The sequence below is a fragment of the Python bivittatus genome, unplaced genomic scaffold (genome assembly GCF_059951505.1).
Source record: "Python bivittatus isolate LINGU-HERP-01145 unplaced genomic scaffold, Pbiv_v1 ctg000310_np1212, whole genome shotgun sequence".
NCBI classification, from domain to species: Eukaryota; Metazoa; Chordata; class Lepidosauria; order Squamata; family Pythonidae; genus Python; species Python bivittatus.
This window is the reverse complement of record NW_028277054.1, coordinates 11,410,473-11,420,681: the sequence shown is the minus strand read 5'-3', so window position 1 is coordinate 11,420,681 and position 10,209 is coordinate 11,410,473.

Here is a 10,209-nt window from a genome sequence, read left to right as displayed (position 1 = left end):
AGACGTTATTAAATTAAAGGGAGCGAAGTTTTATGGTTGACTCGGAGTAGCAACCTATCATAATAACTGACAAACCTAAAACGAAAATGCAATCGTAATTGCAAAGACAAGAATATATACAGCAGCGTGCGCGTTTCAGCGGAGAGAGGCACGAACGGTCTCTTGCTGCAGCAATATTTTCTTAATTAAATTAAACCAAGTTCTGCGGGTGACTTTCAACAGCAGAACAATAAAACGCAGCCATAAAAACAAGAACGTATCAATAGCCGCAGAGAAGGAAAACCGCATCACAGAACACCAATATTGTAATAATCTACTTAACTCAGGAGCGCACCTTTTAAAAATAAGCCTTTTAAAAAGCCAGAGCTTGGTAAAAGTGCCCTTCCCCCGACTGGTTACCATACTTAGAGTGCAAAACAAGCGATTTTTATTCTTTCCAACCCAAAATGTTGGAAAAGTAATTTTGTAAAGGGTTCTGGACTGTCAGTGGGGTAGCTGTCCCAAATAAGAGTAAAATGGGATCAAATTTGGTGTGGCGGGAGAAGCTAACAAAAGATGGATTGAGTTCAAACATGGGCCAGCGAGGAAAATAAACCTAGAATCAATTCCCACAATGGCCAATGATTTTCTGTGGGAGAGACAGCTGGGCAGTGCCTGGGAATATTGGTGACTTTTCCATTTTAAGCCCCCTCCAGAGCAGAACTGCCAGAAAGGGGTTGGAAAGAATTCCCAAAGCCATACCCTAGGTTTCTCTATTACATTATGCAAAACGAAAAACATTTCATCTATTTTCAGCATGCCATGTATTGTTCTATAAACCTCTACAATTACCCCTCTTATTCTCATTTTGTTCTGACCTAAATAGTTCCAACAGGTTCAAAGTATCCTACTTTGCATACATTATGTGAAGACCCAGCTCTCTGGAAAAGGCTCTAATGCTGGGAAAGGAGGAAGGAAAGAGAAGAAGCGAGGTGGAGGCACTCAGTGGTGATGAGAGCATTGTTACAAGACCTGAAGGATCAGGTTAGGGATAGATCATCATGGAGAAAACCTATTGATGTGGTCAATAGTAGCCAAAAACAACTTGATGGCACATAATCAATGAAACAAAACAAAGCAAAAACAAACACAGTTCCAAAACAGCTTTTTTCAGAGAGGCTGCTTCAATCCTTGATTTTTCCCCCCTTTTTTGGTTATTTTTCCCTGCATTTTTTTCCAACATTCCTGGCAACCAAAGCAGTACTTTTCCCCCAAGGCTGGTCCTAGTGTAGTTTTAAACAAGGCAGAGGAAATTATGCAAAGCAGGGCTTCTTAAATTCTTTCCATCTTTTTACGAGCAGCGTCCATAAGAGGCTTTAGCAGTTTCCTTTGTATAAGAAACAACTGTTTTATGATTGTTTTATAGTTACTGGTTTTATTGTTGTCATGAGCTGCCCAGAGTTGTTTAAGATGGGCAGCCGTGTAAAGCTTTTAAATAAATAAACTGTCTTGCAGCTGTGTGTGTTTCTGCTCCCCCATTGAGTTAGGTCTGGATATGTCTGGGTGCACAAGCCCCCTGTCTCAGGGTATGCTGCCATAGTGTACCCATCCTATTCCCCTTAACACAGTTGGTAGTGTTCCATTGGGTAAGTGTCTTATCCAAACCAGGACTGGATTTGCATTTCCAATTAGCATTCCCCGGAACTGTTGAAACCAACCAACAATGGATAATTGTTTTTAACTTCCTCTTACTGCTAACTGGACATGATGATTGTTCTATAGTCTTAGCCCCCAGAAAGCCATCAAATATAGCCAGGGTAAAATAGAAGCAGGGTGTTTCTGTTACCTGATCATGTTATGTGAACACCCTTCCAGTCCTTGAAAAACAGATCATTTATCTATCTATTTCCATTTGTAGCTGCTTTGCCAGAAAAAAGTATCTTGGGAGAGATTACACATGCCTGCTATTTCATGGTGTTCCATTTTTGGACTTCTTTTCCTTTCCTCATCAGGGGAAATCAACCGCTGACTTGCATCAAAAATAGCAATATATTTCAAGCCCAAGCATTTCAACTCCTTTTTGCCTTAATAAATAAATAACTAAATAAATAATCTGCTGGATCAGCTCCAGATGTTCAGAAGAAGCCAAGTTATTGCTGTGGTTAAAATCTTGCACTTAGCAATTTCCCGACTTATCTGAAAAAAAAAGAAACATTAATGACCTCTTTTGCTTTAATGTAAGTTCATAAACACATCATTTTTGTAATACTTCTAAATCTGTCACATGCAAATGGGCTACATTCTTTGGGCCAAATGAAGCCCATTAGTAGAACGCTCAGCACCCAGAAGCTCAAAAAAATGACATTCTGTTGGAATCTCACTTTGCTCTTCTGCATATAATAGGCAGAAAATGGTGCAAAGGAATGCTGTATTTATGCAAAATGATTTCCTAGAAAACAAGGGGGAAAAGCCTCATAGATCAGCAGCTGGGTTCACATTTAATGCTAAAACATAGGTTATTCAGTCACAGCTTTACTGAATAATCCAGAATTGGTTATCCTTAGACAACTAGGTTGTTATTGTTGGCTGGGTTCATCCATATGCAAAGCCCAAACTGAAGAAGTCTGTAATGGTTGGTTCCCAGACTGATCATGATCCAGGAGACCAAGCAACCAGCTGCAACCTCCTTTGTTATCAGTGAAAACACCACTTTGCTAGTTCATGAGAAGGCAGTTAAAGAGAAAATGAAGAATGTTCTGCCCAGTGTCCTGTGGGATATAGGATTGGAGATGGGAATTGTTCAGTTGCTGGAATTTTTGTCATCCCAATCCTTTCTTCACAGTAAATCTTCTTAAAGAGACTCTGTGAGAATCTTGCTTGAAAAAAAATTACTTTTGGTTAGGCAGATGCCAAGAGCTTCACAAAACCATGTTATGGCTTAGCACAATAAAGGAACCCAGCCAAATTCTTCATAAGATTAGTCTATTATTATTCTCCCACTGTTAACATGTATTGCTTTGATGCCATTGTCTTCTAATAGAAAGAAAACAAAGGGCAATCAAATCATTGCTTCCTTACACATTCTTTCTGCAGGCATAAGGGAAACGAGCTTGTGAATTTGAGAAAGTTTTGGCAAGCATGACTTTGATATGCAACATCCAGGTGACTACCTTCTGCAGTCCCTCTGACAATGAAATATTACTACTCAAAAAACTAGCAATGTCTCCCCCACTTGAGAAATTCTGCATTGATATTGTAAGTGATCATCTGCTCACAGTCCTTTTCCTTCAGCCATTACACAGCTCATGTGGGCATCCTTATCGGCTAGAAACTGTTTTACATTCAAGCTGTTTGCAACACACACTGAACCACAAATTAATCCATTACATTTTGGTCTAGGGTGGTATGCAAACTCAGCCCATGTTTATTAGTTCTTAGTTCAGTGGGTTGTGAGAACCCAGAAAACTGGGTCAATTCCATATACTATAATGGATTTAAAAATGGGTCACTATATTGTCTGAATGCAAACTCATTTTTCAGGAGTCAAAATTTCATCCTTGCAAGGATAGTATCTGAATGATTGGACAACATTTCCCAGCATGGTGCTTTCCAGGCTAGGGATGATGGGGCTGTAGGTTAAAAAATATCTTGGAAAGTAACAATGGTAAGCCATTTCCTAACTGTTGCCAAGAAAACCCCACCATGGATGTGTCCACCAGGAGTTGAGCTCAAGTGTAGGGAATAGGGTGATCTTGGTCAAATTCAATGTTTCTCAACCTTGGCAACTTTAAGATGGGTGGACTTCAATTCAAGCTGGCTGGTGGAATTCTGGAGTTGAAATCCACCCATCTTAAAGCTGCTGAGGTTGAGAAACACTCAGAAGTGGCTGTCTTGCCCTGTTGTTATGTACATTAGTAGACATTAAAAAATGAAAGGAGTTGGAGTGACAAGGTTGAGTAAATGGGATGAAACCTTCTCCAGAGACTCTCTGTCCTACCTTATTGTCTTGGTGTAGCTGCTATTGCTGGCAACATCTGTTTCCATGGAGATGCCTTTTCTTGGGATCCCCAGTGCTGATCCTAGCAGGTGAGATAAAAAGGGATCCCACAGCCTGTGTTCCTTTTTGACAACTGAAAAATAAAATGATAAATGATGAAAATGAAATAAGTTGGGTAGTCACTTCCTAACTCCATAGCAAAAGGTATGTAACTAGGAAGTTAGAGCACTTTCACAAGGTATAAACAACATTTATTTAAAACAAAGGTGGGAGAAAAAAAATCCTTGTTAACCTTAAGTATTTGCACACAAAATAACCAGTGGTAGAGGAAATGAAAGTAGAGGGTTATGAAACCCAGACAGATCTCATGAGAATCTCCAATGGAAAAAATACGTAAGATTGGTCTGTTATCTAAGACTCACAGTTCCTGAGCTTGCATAGAAAATAGACTTCAGAGAAAATAGATATCAGAGACCATAAAGCTTAATAGCCCCACATATTTGAAAATGACAGTAACCTTACACAATATTTCCAGCTCAATCGTGCTACCCATTCCTTAGAGATAAAGGAATTACTGCCACAAATTTTCCTGCTTGCTTCTCTGAAATTTTTCAGATTCTAGGAGATTCTGATCGTTAATCAGAGGCTCAGAAACAATTGCTTTTCCCCCTAGCCCTGGTATGTTGCTTCTTTCTTTTAATTTTTAAAAGATGAAAATTTTTCCTCTAAAGAAACAGGTGGGATTGATGGATCTCCCTTTGCTACATGCTAAGATAAGCATTCTTCTTTCAAGAGGATCCTGCTTATGTATACTGGAGAATTCTGCCATCTAGGTCAGGGTTCCTCAACCTTGGCAACTTTAAGACAAGTGGATTTCAACTCCCAGAATTCCACAGCCAGCCTTGCTGGCTGGGGAATTCTGGGAGTTGAAGTCCACCCATCTTAAAGTTGCCAAGATTGAGGAACCCTGATCTAGGTGACATGCAGCTGATAGTCTGGAATATTGTACTGCCAAGTCATAATGGGGGAGAGAAGGAGAGAGAAAGAGGCTGGATTAACATGTTGGCTATGCTTATATGACCTACTGAACCATAAACTACACTTTATCTTAGCATATTGTGTGATCCCAGGCAATGTGCTTAGTTTCGGATTCAGCCTGTATTGTGAATTAAATGAACAAACTATGATTATGTTAAACGTGGGCAAGTGTCTTATGCAAACATTCATTGTGCAAATCCATGGTTCCCTTTACCATTGCTGAGTTAACCACAGTTGGCTAGGTTCAGACATGAACCCAGAAAATATGGTTTACAACGTCAGCCTCGTACACGTTAAGGCAAAATCAAACACATTGATTGATTGTATTGTGGTTTATCGCAGTGAATGAACCTGAAGAGCTACATATACACTCTTCACACAGTGTACTAAGCTTAGTTTTGGCTTAATGTGGTTTGTGAACAGAGCTATTGTTGTTAGTCAGCCATAGTATATTTATTTATAGGTTTGTTTTTGTGTTTTATTTATTAAATTTGTATGCCGCCCATTTCCCCCAGTATATGGCTTACCATGTAAAGTACTGTTTCTGGTTTATCCCATTATGCTGGAATAATGCTGGAATAACACTGAGGAACCAGGCAGCTGGAATGTCAGGTGACGATTCAGGCCCAATCCCCATTCAGGGCAGGTAAATTCATTCTTAGCTTCCAAGCTAGCCTGTTTGATAGGGGTGTTATGAAGGAAAGGGGAGAGAGTCAGAACGGAGCTGCAAGCTTCTGGTTAGATAGATAAATAGATATTGTTTAGCAATGTTTTAATGTTCTTACTGATTTTTGCACGTTTTATGTATTTTATTAACGTTCGGCTACTTTTAGGTAGGCTTGATCTTATTTGTTCTGATTGGCAATCCAAACAAATAACCATATTGAGATACTGTTTGGTTGTTTTTACACCGTTTTAACGGTTTGTAAGCCGCCCAGGTCATATAGACGAGATGGGTGGCTATATCAGTTAGAAAAATAAATAAATAATAACATAGGCAGAATATACACGTAACCAATAAACACTAATTTAAAGGAGAGAACGGGCCTATGTTGCAAGTGAAACATTCTGGCTCCGTAGTTACCATCAAGGGTTCTAAACTTTCCTGTCTGCAAGTGTCAAATTGCTTGAAAGCTATATAAATACCAAACTGGATCAAGAAAACAACCTGTTTGGTTTGTTAAATACACCCAAGTAAATATGTCTACTGTGAGCTCCAGATGAGCTTCCTAGAGGTTAATGAACAATTTGAATTGTAAATCCAATTCCCTCTGGTTCTGTTCAGCATTTGCCAGGAACAGGATAGTTTCCTTGCCACAAGCTTGGGGTGGGCTCAGTGGGTTTTCCTCCCAACTAGCTGTCAGTACTGCTGGCAGATCTAAAGGCTGGCTCCCTCTGGTCACTGAAGATAAGTTCCTGCCTGCTAAGTCCCTAAACGCTGCTGCTGACCTTAGCATGGAGAAAGGTTTTACCATGTCTGAAAACATAAAAAGACTGCAAGGCATTGTGTGCGGATTTTTAAAAACAAGAATATTATATTGCTTTGTTTTTAAGTTTTTAAATGCTTATTTCAGGGCAATCTCAAAGAATGTTCAAAAGGAAACAACAGCTCAGCCCAAAGCTGTCAACTACTTATCTAAGACTTTCCCATCCTTATGTCTGGAGGTAGTTGGAATCACAGCTCCCGTAAATCTCAGCCTGAGAACCGTGCTACACCACACAGCTGGGAGGAAGAAGGCTGAAAAAAAGCTGGGTTGATTTACTACTATTTGATGGTGCTTTGTGATTTCCCAGAACAAGGATCTAGTTCATACCGTGCCCTGTGCCACTGCTTGTTCAAAGATAATTTACTGAATCAACCACAATTGGCTGGTTTGCACTGTATGCTAAGCTAGAAGCTATGGTTTACAACCCCAGTGAGCGGGGTTCAAAGAACGTAAAAAGTCACAGCTAAACAAACCACATTATGGCACAGTGCGATACATGAACCCATCTGTTATACAGCAGTTTGGATCCTTGGCTGACAGCTCAGCAGGTTGTATGAACCCAGCCAATTGTGGCTTAGTCAATAAAACATGATGAAACAAACAAAAAAAAAGCTTAGCATGTTGTGTGAACCAAGACAACAGTTTGATGAACATTGACAGATGATGTAACTTTCAGTTCAAGATAGCAAACAAGGATTACTTGAAAATCTTTCAGCTCTTTTTTTTAAAAGTTGATAATTTGGTATAAAGATGTCTCTTATGGCAAAGGATGGCATTGCCTTTCTTCTCAGCGTTGTTCTGTTGTGGCCTTTTCTCCGCGCCTAGCACAAGGATGGGGAAGCTGGATGCTAGAGCAGTGTTTCTCGAAGGAAAAATAGTGAATAAGAAAGAAAATAGAAAAAGAAAGAAAAAAGAAAAAGAAAAGGAAAGATGATAAAGAAGCAGAGAGTTTGCCCCCCCCCCCAGTTACTAAGGTACAACAGAAAAGGTGGGGTGGTTTGTCAACGGCCATTCAGAAGTTGCATGCCAGTTTATTGGGGTTCTGATAATCTTAGGGGAAAAAAAGGTTCTGGGGCCTGAAAAAGTTTGAATACCCCTAGGTTAGGGAATGAATGAACCTGGTCTAAGAGAAAGATCAGCTGTTTGGAAGGTGGTGGAGAGGGTCTAAGGAGGGCTTGGAGAGTTCCAGCCATTTCCAAAGAAGTGACTCAGAACTGTAGATCTTTGGGTGCTTTACCCAAGGAAACCTTCTCATTGACCCAGATTTTCTGGACTGGATCTTGGCATCTGTTCCTGACTTTGTGTCCTTGTCTGGGTTCCCGGCACTGAATGGTGCTAATAATTAAAATCTTCACTGAATGGAATATTGAAGAATGGAATTAATATTCATACAATGCATCAATCTAGACAGTATTTCTGCCCATTTTTTTGTTGTGTAATGCACTTGTAAGCACAAGGTATGGGGATAATAGCAAGTATTGAGCAGACTCAATCCCTATTTAGGTTATATTTAAAACAAAAATCACTGACTGCCCATTGCCTCAAGTTGGTTCTAATTAATTCCTCCATTTTTTGATTTGTCCAGATTGTAAATAATACTTAAGATTGGCAACCTTTTTAAATTTGCTTAGGAGTTAATTATGGACATTGTGTTTATGAGCAACTTCAGGGTGGTTCAAATGTCTTGATTCAACCTGATTCAACCACATTTGTTTAGAAGCAAGTCTGATGCTTTTCAGAAGGATTTACTTGTTTTTATATTTGCTTGATTAGAAAATGCAGTATTTGTTGAAAACCACTCCTAATGTGACTTCCAGCATGTAATGCTGTTTTCCAGATGTGTTGAACATCAACTTTCAGAATCCCTGGCCAGCATGGGGAGTTGAAGTCCAACATACCTGGAGAGTATCAGATTCCTCCGGAGCACTTGGAGAAAGCAAGATTTTATCAATACAAGAAAAAGCAATTAAATCTCATTCCTTAGTTGTGGTGTAGCAAAGAAAAATACTGATGAGATGTAGTATTATAGACAGCAATGCTGTTGAAATCAGCAGTAACTCAGTTGGTTTGTTATAAACCACAAAGTTCATAATTCTCAAATGTATAACAAGTCTTAGCATGTTTGTAAGCATGATTAATTCTGCATTCATGTATATTTTCCACATCCGCATAAGCTTCATAACCAAGGGTCCCAACTCAAGGACGTCATAGCATTGGAAGAAGCAAGGAACTAAGGCTGGTCCTATTCTCCTCCTTTAGACACAACAGAATCACTTCCAGGAATCTGCAAATAAAGGCAGTAGAATGGTTGGTCTGAGGCCCAGGATTAAAAGTACTGGGCACGTTTGCCAGCATGTTAGATATTCTACTTATGAAGAAGCATCCTCTGGATCACAGCTCTAACTATGAGAAGCAGAACTACAATCTTACCCATGAAACAAATTAGTTGCAGCCTAGCTATTGTAAGAATAATATTGTTCCTACTCATGTGACTGCTGTTAGGAAGACTGGATTTATTTATTTTACAATCTGGGTAGACCTTCCCAGTTGATTCTGAGAGGTAAGCAACAAAGCAAAATAAGACAATATGCTACAAAATGGGTTTGCTCCCTAAGACAAATCCTGAAGTTTCCAGACATTCTTAATAGCAGTAGCAGTACTATAGTCTGAGTCATACAATAGGATTATACAATATTTTTGGCTGTTGTTCAGAAAGTTATATGGTTGGAAGCACTGTGGTTTGTAAACCGTGGTTTATATCCAGTTGTTATGTGGATCTTGTCAACTGTGGCTTATTCAACAACCCCTCATTAAGCACACTATGCCTTAGTGAATGTGTGAACAATCCCATTTAGGAATGGTTATTGATGCTTGGCTTCTGTCTGTAGTTACAGGATGCTTTTTAACTGTAGTGTCATTTGATTCATTTTTAATATCTACTGGTAAGTTTTCTTTTTAAAGTGCAGTAAAAACCATGCAAGGCAGTCTCCAGTATATAATTTTATTCTTATAAGCAGTCTTAACTTTTACAGTGGCAGAACGCCATAATAAAATGATGAGTAACTAACTCTTCCAGCACAAATAAAAGCTCACCAAAGCTGGATCAAAACAGCTAACATCTCACACAGCAGTCTGAATGTCCCCCCCCTTTTTTTTTTTAATAAAAAGCAATAATAAATACGTCTTTGGTGTCTTCTTTCAACACTTGTCATCATGATTCTGCTGATGGAACTGAGATCTGTGATACTGCAAGAAAAACCTGTTCCTTTAACTCAGTGCTTCCCAAACTTTTTCCTTCATCACCCAAAATCCTAACTTCGAATGGTTGCTGAACGTATGGTCGTAACTCGAGGACTACCTGTATTGTAAAAACAATATCATTGAATGATCTTTATGTCATTTCAACAAATTACCATTGGTAATTTCATCAATTTTTGTCTTAAGAGGAATACTTTGGGAAATTTTTGAATGCATTTTTAAGTCAACTGAAATGTCCCTGTTGTGATTGGGTAATGGGTTTGTGTGCTGTTGCCCAAAGACAAACCTCTTTTACCCAATTTTAGGTAATTTGCCTAGGTTTGGGAAGCACTGCTCTAACTGCTTATTCTCACAAATGGATATATAAAAATAGTTTTAGGTACTGAGCTAAGAATAAGAGTTGGGCAATACTGGATGAAAACAGCGCTTCAAGTAATTCTTCTTGAGGAA